This window comes from Dermacentor variabilis, chromosome 4 (genome assembly GCF_050947875.1).
Source record: "Dermacentor variabilis isolate Ectoservices chromosome 4, ASM5094787v1, whole genome shotgun sequence".
Taxonomy (NCBI): Eukaryota; Metazoa; Arthropoda; class Arachnida; order Ixodida; family Ixodidae; genus Dermacentor; species Dermacentor variabilis.
Window position 1 is genome coordinate 30536199 of NC_134571.1, and position 19639 is coordinate 30555837.

General features: G+C 50.8%; 1 protein-coding gene and 1 non-coding gene across 3 annotated transcripts in view; both read left to right on the forward strand.

The window, feature by feature from the left end:
* Positions 1-19639, forward strand: part of cv-c (RhoGTPase activating protein) — a 448163-nt gene that overhangs the window by 49395 nt on the left and 379129 nt on the right. The gene's annotated exons all lie outside the window — the stretch shown is intronic.
* On the forward strand, positions 14500-14572 carry TRNAY-AUA (transfer RNA tyrosine (anticodon AUA)). The gene has a single exon. It is a non-coding gene; the product is annotated as a tRNA-Tyr (tRNA).

Genomic DNA, 19639 nt, shown 5'->3' on the forward strand with positions numbered 1-19639 from the left:
ATCTGCGCTCATTCCAGGTTACCGCTGCCGCCGTGGAGCGATGTCGTTCCGCGATATCGCTGGCGCCGGCTCTCGAGCGCGATAGCGCGGTGGAGGAGAGGCCGACCTCCGAGCGCACGTTCGCTCCGTTGTGCCCGGCGCCGTTTGTACACAGCGAGCGGCGACAGTCGCGTTTAGTTTGACGTCAGTGCATGCACGGTTTTGTTGACTGTGCTCTTTCGAAGTGTGTGTTCTGCACAGAATGATACGTGCAGTGTTTACAAACTGAAGTTGTGTGCCGAGGCACCCATAGTGGGCCACAGGTATATGGGAACGACGCCTTACTTGTTGAATGGTGCCTACTATCTATCTATCTATCTATCTATCTATCTATCTATCTATCTATCTATCTATCTATCTATCTATCTATCTATCTATCTATCTATCTATCTATCTGTCTGTCTGTCTGTCTGTCTGTCTGTCTGTCTGTCTGTCTGTCTGTCTGTCTGTCTGTAGAGTTATTAAAGGGGGCGTGAACACAGGTGGAGGGAAGCGTGCACGCGCTCACGCACGCGCACCCGCTCCGCCGACTAAGGTATCTTTTTTTTCTCGTAAAGCAAAGTCATGCAAACATTGATTTATTTAGTAAAAAAGAAAAAAAAATGAAAAGGAAGGAAAATCGCCTCACGCTACAACGGGGACAACAGTCTACGGAACACGCTTATCGCGATGAAGATTAGCTATTACGGCTACGCATCTGCGCACACAAGAATGTACCGGTGCTTCTCTAAAGGTGCATAAAGAAAAACAGAGGCCCCACGTGCAGTCACATGCAATATGACCTGCGACACCGGTGCCCGTGGTCGAAGGGGCACCAAGACTGTACGGCTGCGCAGACACAGGGTAAGTTCCAGACCTAAACACAGCTTCAATTGGTGGTATTCATTAAACCGCTATTTCGCATGTCAGAGCCACCGCGCAGCCCTGGAGCCCCACCACGAACAAGGGTGTTGCAAGTCATATTGCACTCGACTGTACCTCTCAACTCCGAGCGGCGCGCGCCCAACTTGCGAGGACGTTCAGATTTTTCTCGCGACTCCCTCCTGGTTAATTTTCGTGGTATTGAAGTTGCTGGCAAAGCTGGCGTTATGTCGCCGGCCTCTCCGCAAGCTGACCAGCGCGCTGGGAGACGAAGGATGCGCGAGACCATTGTTTCGCTGCGTAACGAGATACGCGCGGTTGCGGGAGCAGCGAGTGTAACAGTGAGGCAACGTGAAAGAATGCTCGACACTCGTCAACAACTGCGGATTCGGATATCCGAAATGACGCGTGCCTGTTTCGCTTTTGCTGCAACTGAAGTGCCGCAGTTGCGGGGTGTGATCGCGGGGGCTTCTGCTACGACAGACATAACATTTGCCTCCCTATAGCCGCACTTCAGGCAAAATGTAGGGAGACTGTATATAGCTGGCTGCTTATTTTACTTTTTGGAAGAGCTTCGCCTTATGGAAGGCGGAACGCATTAGACGTCAGTGCTGTTATTAAACATGCAAAGAAGGAGAGAGAGGGAGATCGAAAGACAGCCATTGTAAAGGAACAGAGCAACGCCTATTTCGAGGTGTGTCCGAGTACAAATATTCGGTGACCACATTTCTTGTATGAAAGGCTGCAGGTTTTCTTCAGTAATATATTTTTCCGCCCTTCGATGTTCCACATTTTTCTCGACTTTTGCTTGAGTCAGAGTTTGGTTTCTCTTCCATAGTTTTATGCGTATCGCTGGTCTAGATGTACTTTATTCCCCTGTTTACATCTTTTGTTGGTGCGAACTAGCTGTAATGCTGAACAACGCCTTATAACCAGGTCGACCCGTAGGGTCTTATGAAGCAACTCTCATAGGGACCGACGATCTAGCTCAGTGAACGTTCTTAATATTTGACGTTGCCTATACCAAGAACTACGCTTCACTGCTTGCCAACAGACAGCCATTTACTAAACGCCAGTTAAGTCGGGCGTTCATACTCTTTCACAATAGGATGGCTGGAAGAAACAAATCATTTCGCATGTTCTTTTCGCAGCTGACATATATTTCCTAGTGAGCGGGAAGTGAAGCGTAGTTTTTTTCGCTTTATTCAACAGAGTACCACTTCTGTGCCAGATGTATACTGACCGCTTGCTTTAACACCTTAGTTGTAAATTCGGGTGGATGCGTTCCTCTAAGTCGGATTTCAGCAGACTGAGATAGCCAACCGAATAAATTTAGTCGGAGCGCCCTTTTTCAACCACCACCCGAACAAGATGGCTGCCGCTGCAGCGCTCCGACACGACCACCCGAAGATGCAATAAGATTGCGAACATTCGCTGTATAGTTATTTGATTCTTCGTTCTTTCCCTATTCAAATCGTTAAAGCTGGGTCTCAAAAGATACGCTTGGCGCATTCCTGTCTACACCCTTAAATGCAGTTTGGAGTGCTCGTCTCGTCGATGTATGTACAGACTAGTAAAAAAAAAAAATACCGATGAAATCGTGAAGGAAGAAGAATCTTGAACTATCATTAGTTCATATGACAGCATTAATTGCGGAGCGTGCGAATTCGCTGTTTGCGATCCCTGATATAACTTAATGATAACATGTCTAATAAACATGTTAGCATAACATGTTCAACAAAAAGCAAGATATGGTGTAGCTTCGTAGCTGCGCTTTGTGTTTCGCTGTGCTTTATTTCATGAGATTCTGTCTTTCGCTCCAGGAAACGCGTTTCTCTTAGCAAATAGGTCGTGCAACAACGGGTATCGCCACAAATATGTACCGATATGAACGCCCCAATTCATTCTCGAAATGCGGAACCCATTGCTTTTTCGAATATGTTCGGTACAGCGAAGGGGGGGGGGGGGGAAGGGTCTTGTTTGAAATATTCTCGTGCTTAGCGCAGAAACTCGGGACAAAACGGACAGAAGTCGATGCCCTTCTGTGTGTGTCTGGACCTCTGACCGTTATGTCAAGTTTCTGCGCTCAGTACTAGAAAACATTTCGTACTAACAAGGCTGAAACTGGAACTCTACGGCTAAGTTATTTACAGTGACTCTTTCCGCCAGATTTTCGGTTCGCGAAGGGCGTGTACTGAACTATATAGAATGTTTTCTCATAGATTACTAGGCCAACACTAAGGCCTAGTAATCTATATGAGGCTCACAAAGCTGAGCTGGATTTCTTGTCAACCGCGGGACTAGTCAGACTCTCATCTGTATGATGCTTGTACTCTGGTGCGCCATACTCTCTTTTCCCTTTCCTTCTTTTATCTTACTTTCTTTTTCTTTTATTTCTTCTGCTGGTCAAGCGGGTGAGCGTGGTCGTGGTCTCTTTTGTTTACATGATCAACAATAATAATTGGTTCTCGGCTTGAACCGGTCGCGGGTGTTCATCGCCTGCAGGGTTTCCAAGTAAGCCCTTCAGATTATTAGTGATAAATGCTCGCTATCATTTGCGGGCTAAGAAGAACACGACGAAGCTCGAACACGGAACTCTGCAGTCTTCTTCACCCGTTCCGGACGTTTCTCCTCCATTTCGGCCCTTATCTGTGGAGCGCTTGGAGAGCTGCGCCTACGTGAGCCTGGCCACGCGTGCTGGTTCCGCGTTTATTTCTGCGAGCTGCGAAACTCTTTCAGGGTTTGCAGTAAGCAAGTTGTTGTATCTCGGCTTAGCCGTCCTGTCGGCTGGCCTGTGCCGGCCCCCAGCTCCGGAGCTGCGAGAACGAACGCCGCCTCCAGCACGTGGTCGCTTGTTCCGCTGAGCCGAGTCGACATGACACGGTTCTCAACAAACCCGTTCGCCGTCCGCTGACGATGAACAGCGGGAGCTTGCGCGTGTGGTCCTCGCATGCGCGCAACCCTGGCGATTACGAAAGCTCTTGCACCAACAATAACAGTTTGCTTGGTGACGCGAGCATTGTGGGAGGCGCAGTTGCTCGCAACGTGTTCCACGCCGCGAGGTCGGTTGGGTGGCTATAGCTTTCTGTTACAGCAACGTGTTCGACGACGTGCGGAAGTAATTCACTCTGACGAGCTGGATTTGAATCTGGGCTCTGTGGTTCAGATTTGAGCTCGTCGGAGTGAATTCTTGCTCTGCATTAGATTTAGACCACTCTCTTCTTTTTACAGCGAAGCTTCTAATGTGATTGAACACGACCGTTTTCGTGCGATGGCGGGGAAGGCCAACGGTGTACAGCGGCGTGCTCGGTATCAAATGTCAATCAAAGAAGAGCCAGCAAAGCAGCCTGCATCGGAACCCTGAATGTGCTTCGAAATGTAATTATGAAGAATTATAGAATAAATGTTATCTTACGTGTGCGTCACTCGACTATAGGGAACAACTTATTTGCGTGGCTTTCTTTGCCAGTAATTCGTGATTTTAGTTCATCACGTCGCGCTTTCACCGGCTCCACTTTGGAGGTCCGCTATATGTCCACGAGGAGCCTCAATTTACACAGTTTTCGGGTATAGCATATCTGTGCATTTTTTGGCATGTTGCTTTCGGTTGAGATCAATAGTACGTACCATTTAGATGTGGGCGGAATGCAAGAAACGCTGGCGCGCTTATATTTAGGCGCACTCTAAATAAATCCAGGTGGTCTAAAATTATTCTGGAGTCTCCCAATACCGCGTGCGACATGATCTGGGACGATCATAATCTTATCAGCCAAAGAAATCCAAATTAGGGTACGCTAGCCGAAGTCATCTCGCTTTAGGCTTATATGAGTTGTCGATCGGCAAACGATCTCGAAAACACCGGCGATTCATTGTTCAATCTCCCTAAACGGTGAGAGATGAGTGAATGCGATAGCATTTTATCAGCACTTTTCGCCGCTTACTGAGATAAATATCAGGTCAGATTGGGTGGTAGGCGGGATTCGTCGTTGCGACGCATGGGTGCCACCACGTTTGTTTTCGCAAAGCTTAGGGGCACCCGAGCGCGAACCCAAACCTAAGGAAGCGATTGCAGCTCAGCGAGTGCCCACTGGCGAAACGCTATTCGTTAGGGGCACATATATTCTAAAGCTCCCTGTACTGTTTTGCATTCCAAGGGTGTGCGAACTCATTATGCGGCTTCGCTATTATTGATATGCGAGTTGCTCGGATTCGCAGACATCCGCGAAGTTGTTTTCTTTTTTTTTGCTTACCCAAGTCTCGTAGGCTTTTTTGTTGTTGTTTTTTGAAGCCTGATATCCTTTTCTTCAGTCCCCGAGAAGAGAGATAGACATAGATAACAATATAATTAAATAATTTCTCTAGGCCTAAGTATTCAATTAGGAGGAGGAGGAAAGAAAGAGAGAAGGCAGGGATGTTAACCAGAAGTCCGTCTGGTTGGCTACCCTACTTTGGCGGACGGAAAAGAGGAAATAGAAAGATAGGATAGAGAGAGGGAGGGGAGGGGGAGGAAAGCCGCGGTGAGCTCGTGCACGCACGCGGAGCGCCTGATCGAGACATAGGGCAGTCGCCCTCAAGAAAGAAAAAAGTGTCAGCTTCCTATTCAAGGAAGTCCGCAAGATTGAGGGAGCTAAGTGGGGCTCACTAGGGAACGTCCGCACGCGAAGCTCCCTGGTGAATTATAAGTACCTCTTATACGTTAGCCCGTGGTCGGACCCAGTTCTCAAACGACGCCACATCTATAGACCGATACATTTCCCGGAATCTCTTTTAGTCCTTTTAGCCATTTGCGTTCCCACGCAAGGTGACGAATATTTGATGGTGCATGCTTATGAAAATTACATCCCTTAAGCATGCTACAGCATTTCACTTGCCGCGGTGATTGGGAGTGGTCCGGGTCATTGTGCTGCCGTCACCGCTGCCATAACGCAATTATGTCGTTGTATCTGTCATGGCGTGCCCTGCTCATGCCTTTTCTATAAGGCACTGTGCCCCTCTACATAGCCCCCCGGATCCAGCAGGTTTTCTCTGCTGGGTTTTTCGAAGCAGCGCTGTTGCTCTTCAGGGCTTTGCTGTAGAACATCCGTGGGCGAGCCAATGGGTTGGTAGCGGTGATTGCGTCGTGTCCAGCTTCAGCTTGTGGGCTCGCTCTGTGCCGTGGTTTTTAAGCATGGCCTTGCACTCACCGAACTCTTTCCTCTGAGAGCCATATTTTTTCAGTAATTATTTATTGGTTCATTCTTCCACAAGGGCACTGGCTGACGGCCAAGCCGACATGGAAGTATCCTACTTTCTTTTGTAATGTAGTAAAGTGACTTCAGCGTACACTGCCAATTTATTGCGTACTTCCCGTTGCTCTATAGGAAAGGCCAGAAAGTTTGTTAGTATGTATTCATCCATTCCTTAATGCAGGACCAGAAAGGATGCGTGAAATTGGAATGTGTTGGAAGGCGGGCAGTGAACAGCGCGGTATTGAGCGGCCCGATGGTGATCTTATTGAATGCAGGAGTGGTGCTTTTGTGTCATCTTCTCAGATTGATGAATGTCAGCAGGAATGCATCACCTTCGGACCATTCCAGCCTCTTCTATTATAGTCGTTCTAAAACTGAACATGCAGTGACATGGAACGAGTGTATAATCAAAATGCATTTGATTTATATGATGAAACTTCTATGAACAAATTGAAGAGTAGATACGATGCAAGAATGACCGGAAAAAAGAGAAAAGCTTTCTTTTTTCAAGCCGCTGCGCCGACTCTGCCATAAGCACATTGACCACCGGTGTTTGATGTGCAGACGCAAACGGAACACTCGCGGTATGGCTCCCGCTGTGTACTGATATGTTTACAATGGGCGTCTGGTTAGCGATGCGAGACAGAAGTGTTTACCACTAACGAAAAGCGCGAAATTTCAAGCGCATGCTCGCTGTAAATGCAACTTGGCGAGGCGAGCGCACCGGTTACCTTAACCTCTACACGGACCCAGTTCGTAGGAGAGCTCGGCAGCGCACACGGACGTGACGACCTTTGCCGCCGCCGTCAAGCATTCAAGAGTCATGGCGCCCTTATAGCCGTAGGAGAGGCCACTTGAATGACCTCCGCTGTGGACGTGGCTTCACTGTTCGTCCGTGGTGCCGGCATTTCGGTAACGACTCCTATACCAGCACCATCGTTCCGCGGAAGACCGTTATACGGGCACCCGCGATAGAGACAAATGAAGCGCTATAGGAGGAAACCCGTGAGCCTTCTGCAAGCCGACTGTTTCACGGAAGGACGCCTTGCACGTTGTATACCGGGGCACCTGGACCGGTGTGTGGTGTCGAACGACGTCTCTCGGCGAGAAAGAAGAGGAGGAGAGGTGGCTAAATGAATTGCGCCTCTTCGCGATTGAGAAACGCGGCACGTCTGCGGTTTGCACGTTGCAGCGTCGACCTCCCTCATCGGCGAGGGTTTCGGTTTGCGATGCGCCGAATAGCAACAACAAAAATTGAAGAATAGAAACACACACACAGAGAACAAAATGGGAGGGGAGTGAGTATGCTCTGCGCGAATGCCGATATGCGCCCAGACGAGCCATCGATATTCCTGCCATAAAAGAGAGAAACAAAATTCCAGCACCAGCGCCGACCGCCACCACCTCGCCTTCCGTGAATGACACGGCGTCCGGCCAGCACCACCGCCTTTCCTTGGCTTTGCGTCGCCTCGATGGCGACACATGCCCTCTCCGGCCGATGTAAAAACGCTGGTCGGTCGCTCTAGCCCATTGAAACGAGAAAGAGGTAAAGAGAAGGAAGTGGAGAAAAAACAAAACAGAAACAAACAAACAAAAACTCGAACGAGTGGAAGGCAGCTGAGGCAGCCGAAAGTCCCAGAACGCGTTTTTCAAGCTGGCCTTCGACCGCTACGGAAAGATCGGGTCCCGCCGGAGAAGAGCCGCGCCATTTGGACGACGCTCGCCGGTCGGCATAGCAGAGAAGAGGGAGAGACAGAAAGCGGGGACACGAGTATGCGGAGAGGTGGCAACAAACGCGCGCGTAAGGCTCTGTTTTAGCAGCGGAGGCGCTGGCGCCGCAAGCCGAGCAGGCGCGAAGCGGTCAAGGTTTCGCGTCCATTTGTCAAGAGTTCGGTGCTCCAGGTCACCCGTGACCGTGGCTGCATATACTTGAGCGTGAGGTTGTCCCTCTCTTCCTGCGCCGCCCAAACTACGTTCTTTTGAAAGGGCACGTGCTGTACACGAAACGTGTGCGCTGGTGTACATGTTCAGATTCTTATAGTGGTCGTTTGGCACATTGCACGAGTTGTTTTATGGAGAACGTAAACTTAGGATAAGTTCCGGCTTCAGCGTGCCGTGCGTTACGGATGAGATAATGCGTTGCCAACGAGCTTTTTTCTTGTTTTTCGATACGCAGCGCCGGGAGGGCGGCGCGAACAAGCAGGCAGTTGAAAGAAAACTGCACAAGAGACAGGAGCTGACAAAGACGCAATGCAGTGCCCGATACAAAATCTAGCGCTCGACAACGTGTCATTTGATGAAAAGAAAACAGAGGAGGAGTCGGTGACAAAATGGGGGCGGTATGTTATTTCGTGCGGCGACGGGTCTCGGGTCTCCCAGCTAGCGCGCGCTTTCGCCCGAGGCTTCCGGGTAGCGAAGACAGCGAGCTTCGGGATAATGAATTGGCTTGCAGCCCTGCTTGTTTTTCTTTTGTGTTATTCCGTGTTCCCCCCGGCTTTTTGCCTGCGCCGGCGCTCCTTCAGAAGTGCGACCTTTCTTTGCCATTTCCTGAAACTCTCATCTCTCTGCACGTGCTCCTTCTGCGGCTGCTGCGTTTCAGTTCACGGCTCGTGCTCGTCCGGATGATGTTTTCCACGCTTGTCTGTTCGTCCCAAGCCGGGCGGTTTCGTCCCTGGCTCGCGAAAGAGGGGCGCCTGTTTTGAATGGAAGCGCGTTCCGAGCGTGTCCCGGAGCACGTATACCTGCTACGCTCGTCGCCGCATCCGTCAGGGTCCTGGCGTAATGAAGAGGCTTACTTGGAAGGGCCGTTCTGGTGCCGCCGCTGCCACCGTCGTCGTCCACCCTGAAGCTCTCCACTCGGAATCCCCGCCGTAAAAGATAAAAGCAGGACGCTTCCATGTGAAGGCGCGTCAGGACTGTCACACCGGTGCGCTTGTTCCTGCCGAGATTGCTCCCGGATAACGTCCGGCAGCCGCTCGTAATGGTGCGGAAAGACGAGGGATGGCTGAGACGCGGACCGTCGCTGTAGCTTGTTGTGTGGGGCTCTACTCGGACAACTAACTTCCTTTGGCCGCTTGTTTGGCGTTGTCTTCAATCTCTCTTCCAGCCTGGCGTTCTCGTTTGTCCGAGTGTCACTATGGCGCCGGCTGGCTTTGTAAGTGCCCTGTCTTTCTATTTTCCTTTCTCAGAAGCTATGCTAGCCCAGCGGGGGCCACATTCGACCTTGGAAGTGTAGGAATAATAACTGACAACGCTTGTCTTAAGTGTTGCGTTGCGGTTCCTTGGTGTGTTACCTAGCTTTTGTGTCGTTTTTCTTGCTACGCGTCGTCCCATCCTTGTGCTGCGCGTAAAATGCTTTACATTTTTTTAGAACGGGGGCACCCGTCTCCCGCTGCTCCCTACTGTTTCCAGCGAAGCCATGTACCCCCGGTCTGCCGCTGCCTGCGTGGTGCTCACAGAGCCTCTCTCTCTCTCTCTCTCTCTCTCTCTCTCTCTCTCTCTCTCTCTCTCTCTCTCTCTCTCTCGCGTGCTTTTGATCTTTGGCTTTGGCTTGGTTGTCGAGGGCGAGAAATGTGCTATTACATTCTTGCGTGCCCGTTGTCTGTGACGCGGTGACAAGATGACGAGGGAGATTGTTCTCTACTCGTTTTGTGTTTACTGCGGTTTGCATCTGGCGTAGAGCAGATACGCGGGAGGACGTTCGTAAGCTGGAAGCCATATTCAACAACCATCAGACCGGCGGACCAACTTCTCTATGTGCGTGCATCACTCTGCGCCTTCCACTCGCGCAGCCTTGTGGCGCCCCGACGTGCTCGCTGCCGATCTCTGCTTTCTGATCTTCTTTTCTTTCCAAGAAAGCCTCCTGCGCGACGCGACATTTCCATCGGCTCCTCATCAGAACGAAAAGCCCTTCTCATAGATCGTATTCCTCTTCGCGGCTTCTATTGCTGTACGCGTTTTGCACGCTCCCCCGCCTTTTATACACTAAAGGTGCTTCTCGTGAGTCCCCGCGGACATTCGAGGCACCGGGGTGATGGCAGAGGTTCTGCGAGAGGTCGCTCTTACTCTGTCGCACGCAGAGGGTCTCGATGCGCGCGCATCGAGGCGCTTGCACGTCGTCGTCGCCATCATCATCATAATCGTCATCACCTCACGTAGGTACACGTTTCGGGAAAGCTTGCCTCAAGAACCCCCTGGAAATCTGTGTCTGCGACGGCCTCGCGAGGAAGCCGTGAGAGTTGAATGATGCCTCTAGTGCTGTCGGCGTTTCGGGCGGGCTCGCATTGAACGCGTGTGGCTTCCACGTGACGTCACATCCGTCAGCTTGTTCGTGCGGCCGCAATGCCTATGAACCACTGCGATAGCCATGACAAGAGTGTGTTAGCCGTGAGCTCGACGGCAGTGGTGGTACAACACGAGCTTCTCAGCCTTTCTTTCAGAATGTCGCCAACTTCGAGTAAGCAGCGTTTTCATGCTGAGTATCACTCGCAACTGATCGGGTCGACGCGTTTACGCTATGATAAAAAATGCGGCACAGCGATAAGATTGATCCGTGCACGTCTATACACCGGAAGCAGACACTACAGCGGATGTTAGTGTCGCCTCTGAGGTAAATCGCGGTGGCATGGTTAGCTGTACTTTGTTCTCAGCTAATTTTGTTACCCTCGAACAAACGAAAGCCTACAAGCCGCTTGAATCTCTTAACTCTTTTACGAGTGGATAGGTGAAAAGCCTGTCGGCAAAACGACCTCGAGCAGATAAAGTGCTTATACATGGAGAGATTCACGGTGGTAGAACAAGAAATGTCGCTGGGGGAAGCCAACGTTCTGACGCGGGGACTTGTCATTTGTCTACCACTGTTCTACCACTGTTAAGCACTCAAGCCTCCAACTTCCTGTGGACCTCCTTGGATTTGTACGTGGTCTAGTATGCTGATGCGCTTCCTGAATTCCAAACTTTGTGAACAGATTATGTTAATGACTCGTGGGTAGTTGTTTCCCCATTGCCCAATGGAGCAGAATCCGCGGGGGTATACGGCTCTTTCTCCGCATTCTCAACATGCGCCTCTGCCGCGACCGTTGTTGGATCTGGAGGACAATCCCAAGTGCTGTCCCCCAGATTTCGGACCTAGCCGTTGGGTGCGGGAGTTGGCCGAGGTTGAGGCGGACCTTGAGATGAAAACTGGAGGTTTATTTACATTATTTGCAGTGAGAGTACAAAGAAATGAACGGTCATAAAGTCATTACGGGCCGGCAGCAACGCGGATGCTGCGGCCCGTGGCAAGAAGCTCGAAAGAGATGAATGAAGGAATGCTCTCCTGCTGCTCCCGGTCTCTGGCTTTTAACCCCTTCGGTGTCTCAAAGTTACGTCCCGTTCGGCCAATCGGCGAGCCCGCTCAGGTGGCGTCATTTTCGGCCAATGGTAGGCGCCCGTGAGAACGTAAGTCACACCCGGCGCAGAGGGTCGCTCCATTGTCTCCACCTGTCCGAGGAAGTACTTCTCTGTGGTATTGCCTTCCTGGTCTGCAACTGTCGTCACAAAGGCGGATAGGGCGGGGAGTTGCTGCCAGGGCTTCACGATGCATTACAGCCGTCTTGCCTCGCGGCTTTCAAGCGCACAGCGGGGGCAGGCGGTTTGTTCTCGAGTGACCTTTCAGAGCCGCAAAGCAGCTTTGCTCGGGACCCACGTCACCTGGAACAGTGCCAGGCTCCCGCTACACTTTCGGGAAGAGTCAAGCAGTGGGACAACAGCTCCACATGCGGCGCACGAGGTGGGGGACGCCAACTTGTTTGGACGTGCCGCGCCTCGGAAACGTGGTCGATGTGCTTCTGTGCTAATTAATTAGGTGTGACGCGATTCGATGTGGTCTGGTCAATTCGAAGGAGGCTCAGGAAAAGGTCCCGTATCTAACACCGTCCGCTTCGCGTGCCGCGTTTCCCGACCTCCGTTACGCACAGAACTTTCGTGCTAGATGATTTAGCCCAGTTGAAGTGTTGGAGCCTATTCAGGATGCGCATCCTCGAAAAACTTTGACGGTCTCCTTGCAAATACGTCGAAAGTGTACCTCGCGATCCGTGAAGATGAAGCCCACCTCGCGCGTTATGTGTTTGGCACGCAGTCTACAGTATGGGTGTACTTACAAGGAGTCTCCGCAATAAGCGACGTGTCTATGGACTTATCTGATGGGATGTTTGCGGCACAGGCTCGCAAGCTGGGGCTCGCTGCGTAAAAATTTTCACGCTTTCAGTGGCGTCGTCTTGCGGTTACGGACAGTGTGCGGTCGCTGTGGTGTCCCAGGACATTCGGCGGTCTAAAAGAAGTTCTTGTTGGCTGATGGCTTCTTCCTCACTTTACTGTCACTGCTGTTAGAGCACCCTTCATCTGTGCAGGTAAGCATATTGAATCGAGAAATCTACGCACGACGTCGACAGGCACCTGTAATATCCTTCATTATACCTTCAGCTATGGTTAGTCGCAGTTCGGTGCTCCGCAGCACTGGCGGATTGCTCTGTGCAAGCGATGTACTAGAATGCTCATCATAGCAAGGTTGGAAAGCTGTGCTAGATGGTGCTGGGTGAGTCTAAACATTGTTCTAACCGAAAAAAGAAAAACAAAGACGAGCGAAGTCATAGCGAGTGTCCTGTCGTTCTCTGTTCACTAGATTTTGTTCTTTCCCCTATAGAACATTGTTTCGGCTTAGTTTGTCCTCATCCGGTGCTGCCAAACTGTGTTTACACAAACTAAACATAGGCGGAGCGAGTCGGATTGTCACACTGTATAATCCGTTCTATAAGTTTGTGTAATCGCCATGACCTTGGAACAGGGGAATGTCGGGGCTTGCAGTTTTGGCCAGCCCGCCTGCAGCGAGTCGGTTGACTCGTTCGAACACCTTGACGAAATGCGTGTAAACGCTGCTGGGTCATTCTGGGTCGTTCAGACTTCTGGCTTGACTACCTTCGTCATGGCTTTCTTTATATATCATAAGTCTTGGCGTCTTTGTTTGTTGGCTTACAACTTAGGAAAACCGGACTCCTCGGTTTCTTTCTTCTCGTTCATTATAGTGAGGGTCTCGAATCCGGCAGCTTTGATGTCTTGAGGTAGCATGTGTGGGCTTATTAACGACTTGCCTTAACGCAAAAAAATGTTCGAGTAGACGTGACAAATGCGGCAGAGAGGATGTTCCACATCCGCCGCCAACATCCGCCGGCGCTGGCTAATACTCTCAGGTTTAGTTCTAGTAGATAAATACCTCAGAAAGTAGATGGAAAAACGGCGCCACGGTAGCTCAATTGGCAAGGGCATCGCACGCGTAATCCCATCTGCAACCAGTTTTCATCCACTTCCGATTGTGTATATTTTCTTTAATTTAATTAAGAACTGCAGATAATTTCCCCTGTTCTGTCCTTGGCGTCATTGTTCGTTCGCTTATGATATAACTAATGAAAACTGGGCCCCTCGGGTTTCCTTTCTTTATGATATTAGCCATATCATAGGCGAACAAACAATGACACCAAGGACAGAATAGGAGAAAGTATCTGCGCGCGCACGCACGCACGCACGCACGCATGCACACACACACACATACACACTATTATGTTTGGAGGCCCAATCCCATCGCTCGTAGCCCGTTGTCAGGATAGGAGTCCGGCATGAAGTAGAAGGTAGCTGGCCCATGCCGTCGTCCAACTTATCCACGCTGAGGACGTTGATGAAGGGAAGGATTGCTTCTCATCGAGAACGAGGAATATTGGTTTATTTACAGTATTTACATGCAGTTCATCAGTCTAGCATTACTGCGAGAGAAAGTACTTCAGTCTAACACGACTACTTGAGAGAGTGTCTCAGTCTAACATGACTGCGTAAGAAAGTGTATCGAGCATCCGCACAACAGCCGTTTATAAGCACTCGGTCCTCCCCCGATTCCAAGGTGGCGGAAACGTTCGTCCAGTCATCGTAAACACGCCGCCTCTCCGCGGGACGGTTTACACACACACACACACACACACACACACACACACACACACACACACACACACACACACACACACACACACACACACACACACACACACACACACACACACACACACACACACACACACACACACACACACACACACACACACACACACACACACACACACACACACACACACACACACACACACACACACACACACACACACACACACACACACACACACACACACACACGCTCGCACGCTCGCACACACAAACACACACGCTCGCACACACACACACACGCTGGCACGCACGCTCGCACGCACGCACGCACAAACATATTATAAACTCCCAAGGTTAGTTCTAGTAATTAAAACATAAATACCCAAAAAGTGGATGGAAGACCTGTGCCGCGGTAGCTCAGTTGGTAAGAGCTTCGCACGATAAATGCGATGACGTGGGATCGTTCCCCACCTGCGGTAAGTTGTTTTTCCAACCGCTTTCATTGTTATTAATTTATCATTTCTTTAATTCATTTAGTAAGTACAAGTAATTTCCACTATGTTGTCCTTGGTGTCTTTGTTTGTTGGTTTCTCATGATATGATTAATAAAAAATCCGGCCGCTCGGTTAACCTCCATTCTTCTCGTTCATTGCATAACGACGCTGTCGAATCCGGCATCAATGGTGCCTTCAGGTAGCATATGTGAGTTTATTGACCATTTGCCTTCACAAAAAAGAAAAAAAAATCACGTGCTCGTGACACTTGCGGCAGAAGGGATGTTCCACATCCGCTGCCAAGGTTTGTGAGTGGTGGCGCTGGCTAACACTCCTAAGGTTAATTGTAGTTGTAAAACACAAATACCCAAGACAGTAGATGGGAAAACGGCGCCGCCGTAGCTCAATTGGTTAGAGCATCGCACGCGTAATGCGACGACGTGGGAACGTTCCCCGCCTGCGGCAAGTTCTTTTCATCCACTTTCAAGTATAAGTGATTCCCCCTATGTCGTCCTTGGTGTCTTCCTTTGTTGGTTTCTCATGATATATGCGGTGTGCAAGAAATGAGAGAATATTCGCCCAGCGTCTCCAGAATTGCGATCGGCGTCTGCCGGCTAAATCTAAAGTGGTCATATATAGTGTTATCCTTGCTCATTTCGCGGATAACTTACGCTGAGGGACAATCCTGCTCGCTTAGCGCATTTTCGCTACTCGGCGGGCTTGTGTTGGCGCAGTTTAGGCTTCGAAGAAGGGCCGGTCTCTCCATCTAGCCTATAGATCGCATTATCTTACTCGCCATGGCACATTTTATCCCAGCGCGTGCCTCCGTTGCCAATATGTTGCCGTTTTGTTCTTCTCTGTCTTGCAGCTCGGTAACCTATGGGGCTTGGCTGCAACTTACCGCTGTCGAGAGGGAAATTCAGTGTGTTTGCATTCGGCGACCGTGTATGGCGTTTAGGCTATTCTTAAACTCGCGCTACAAAAAGAAAGAGCGAGAAAGCGGCGTGGAATTGAGGCTACAGCTAATGCGCTCTCTTGGCGCGCGCATCACGCTGTAGCCTCTGTCCTGGAATTTTAAAGAGCGCGTGCTCGCGCGCTTGGAGTTATTAGTCTTATCTGTGCTCGTTTTTGGCTCGCTTTTTCTTCGTTTTTGTCCCCCCCTCACCTCGCGAAGGGCGACGCGCCATTTTAGGTTAATGAGTATGCGCCTCGAACCATTCCACTTTGCCGAAGCTCGTTCCTCTTCTTTTACTTAGCTAATTGGAAGTAAAAATGGCAGCGGCCCTCAATTAGTCTACGCGCGCGCACTTGTGGACCGTACGGTTTTGTGTGTTGCGCTGCGACTTCTTGAAGATGCAGGTGGACCGAATTTTCTTTCTCGCTTGTTTCGTCTGACCTGGTTCTTCGCAAGCACAGGGCACGTTTTGTTGTTGGCACTTTAGTTGACCACCCTGCAGCCTGCGCTCGGGAGCAAGTATACCGCGCGGCTTCTCGACATTGCTTCTCTCAGCGTGCCGGTCTGATTCTTGTTTTAGTAATATATGAAGAAATGACCCATGGTCTCTGCGCGTCCTTCTCTGCACGCCTGCGCTTTGTCAAAAAAGATCTGGAACGGTTCGAGGGCACGAGTCATTGTGCGCCACACAGTGCAAGCGAGACGACACCAAAGAAGGCTTAAGCCTGTATTCGCTGCCGGCCGACGGTTCTTCTTTTGTCTCGAGAGTTGCCGCCGTCTTTCTCTTGTATTTTGCGGCGATGTCTGGCAGTTGGCGTCATAGTAAGCACCTGCGGGCGGTCGACTAATTGAAAGCGGTTTCCTTCGCCGAAGCGCTTTGTCCGTTTTGCTGTCCGAATCGTTTCTTATCGCGCGTTATTCTTTGTTCAACGTGTATTTGGTGAAGTCGTCTTTTCGGTCCAAATCTCTCCAGTAGGAGACTCGTTTGCCTTGCAGACGACAAGTTCTGCACGCCTTCGTGCAGAGTTTATGGCTAAGCGATTAGCTTTAGCTCTCCAATCGCCTTCGATATTCACTCACGCTGCGGGCATTCAGCGTTGAGCGAGCTCGAGGGCGCGTGGCCCTTACGTCGGTTTCGACCGCAGCCGAGCTGTACGGCGGATAGGCGGTGACCTTCTCATTTCTCGCCGCGATGGCCATTGTTTCGCGCGCTCTCGTCTCGGTCGAGTCCGAACGAGCGCTTGTGGGGGACAATGGAGCGCCGCCGCAGAAAGCGTCATCAACGGGGAGCACATGTGCGGGCGCTGCTTCGCTGTGGTCGTGGCAAGGACCTCTTTGGACTGGGCCGCCGGCGGCGTCGCTTTCTTCAGCGCTGAATGAGAGAGTTTCGGCCGGTGCGAGCTTTTCTTCGCGCCTTTGACGCCGCTTGACAGGCCGCGCACGCCGCCGTGCGTCGTTAAGGCGACGTCTCGTGCCGAGGGCGAAAGCTCCGTGCTTTCTTGTTTGCTTGGTTTCCTGCGTGCTTCGGGTGAGGAGCGCCGCGGTCCGCTGGGGGTGGGATGCGTATGAACTGCAAGCCGGAGGGCACTGAAAAATGGATACCTTAGTGAGAGCCCATGGGCCTCCTGCAAGGTTTGCTCGCTCTCCAGCACCTCATATGTGGAGGTGGGCGCCTCACCTTCAAGCGATTCGAACGTTGAAGATTAACACGTTCCAACGCTGCCTATTTGAACGTAATTGTAGATAGACCATGACCTCGTCTAGGTACCCCGGGAAAAATATTCACTTCATTTCATGTAAGGTTTTTTCTTGGTTGCTTTCTTTTAACCTTGGCGAAATAGCGCCGTAAGTGTTCCACGCAGTCGCTTCGACGAATTATCCGTTCGCTCTCTGAGAAGTGGCGTCCTTTCTCGAAGGGATTGGCAATGGCAGCGTGTTGGGCTAAACGCATGGTTATATACAGTGCAAGAACACATAATCGCTTTCTGTCTTTTTCTGTATCGCGTCTTCTTGAGCTGTCTATAACATTCCCGAAGTGCAGCAGGAGGCGCTTGTACGGGGCTTCTCGTCGCTTTGTGATGTTATAAAGTTCCCTCACTCAAGACGGCACTTGAAGATAAGAACAGGGACAAACAAAAAAAGAAACACTACCTGCTCAAAGCACAGCGCGATGCAGACGAGAGCACACAAACATTCGGAAGAAAGGAAATAGCGGACACCCGACGTATGAATACGCCGGTCCTCTATACCGATCACCCCCCATGGGCCAGAGCAAGGCGAGAGAGGTGCCGAAGCGGTTCTAAGAACAGCGTCATCACGGTCTTGCGAGGGTCATGAAAGGCGGCGGCATGCGGGCGGCTAGCTTTCCTCACAAAGGGGGCAGGGGAGTGTTGAGGTGTTGGGAGGCGTCCTTGCTGCAGGTGTTGCTGACCGAGGCCTCGCAGCGGCGGCTGCGTAACAAGCGATTCGGGCGCACTCCTTCCGGGTTCTTCTACCCGATTTGCCATTGTGCGGCTTTGAGTTCTGCGGTGGCCACGTTGCATTGTGAAAAATGCTCTATAGCGGCCGCGGACGGCGCACTTTTGCGACCGGAAAGAATGACGGGGCGAGGGCGAAGGAGGATTCCTGCGTGAAGCTGAGCCGAGGCGCGTGCGCGTGGTTGCTCCCCTAAATCCTTGCGGTACCCTGACCTGAAGTATGTTTCTGCGCGTCGTTCTTGCACGAGAAAGTCGCCGACCGCCGAAGGGTACAGGCATTGGCCACTGGTCCGCACTCTTTGAGACATGTCCGACTGTAATAGTATTACGAGCTAACGGTCACTATTTTGGAGATGTTTGCTTATCGGTGTACAGGTTGAAGCTCTATAGCGCAAGGTGCCGAATGTGCCAGATGAGTTCACCTGTGTGATAACGGACGAGTGCTCTAATTCATTGCTGCAGTACCAAAAAAGAAAAAAAAATATTCGATGCGCCTCTCGTCAACGTGTCTTTTTTTTTTTTTTTTTTGGTACGTATGCCTTACGGCAAGTCAAAAATAAAGATTGGCGCACTTCTTGGGCTGTACTAACGGAAAACATATCGTCTTTTTTTTTTCTTGTTTATATACTGTATAATATACTTCCGCGAGGTGACTATAATGCGAAGAGAGGAGAGTGGCATACAAGAAAGGGACCACGCACGTATAACGACGACATGAAGCGTTTTCGTTAGGGATTGAGTGTGCCCAATGTCTTTCCACACGGCAATGCGGAGTCTTTGATCGCCTGAGAATCGCAGCCATAACGACAAGTATATTTTAGGCCGTTCTTACGGAGATGGCACGTAAGTATTTTGATTGGTTTACTGCTCTTAGGGCTGCAGTGTGACTGTTACCACAAATACATTTTCCACAGTAGTCCGACCCAATCTGCACACAGAGCCTGGAGTGATTGAGCGTGCCGCTATAGCTCTGTGCCCGTATTGACAACATAATCTTACGCTAAAATTGTCATAAGAGCAATGCTAGTGTTTCCTTATGCTTTATACATGTTATTAGTGAAGGCTGCCGGCCAGTCGAGAGAGAGAGAGAGAGAGAGCAACGAACTAAAGCACTTGTGTGTTTGGCCTTGGATCGGAAGAAAAACATGTCAGTCGCCTCGACGATCGACGCATTATTGTGAGCTTCACCGCTTTTGTATGAGTTGCGTTGTAAAGAACTCTCAAACGCATCATATACGTCTTTCCGCAGCTGCAGTGGAGGCTGGGGCCCCCTCAGCCTCCACTGTACGGTTCTTACAACGGCGGATGGGGCGGGCTAAATGGTTTCGTTGAAGAAGGCGTCGGTTTCATCAGCTGCCTCAACTTTGTCAGCCGTGGCCGCACTTTTCGACGCGCCGGTGCCTTGCCTGTGTGGCCGCGGGCTCCGCTTCAGGCCAAGCGGCAGTCGTGCGTTGCACTGGCACTTCGACGGTCACGGTTGACGGTTACACTGCATTCTAATGAATTCTCGAGGGTTTGCGAAGCACGAAGGCAACTTTGTCCGGCGACACCCGCGCGGGCGGGCAGCGCAACGACGCTCGCCCGCCGGCAAGCGGTCGGCCGGAGCCGTGACTTTTTCGA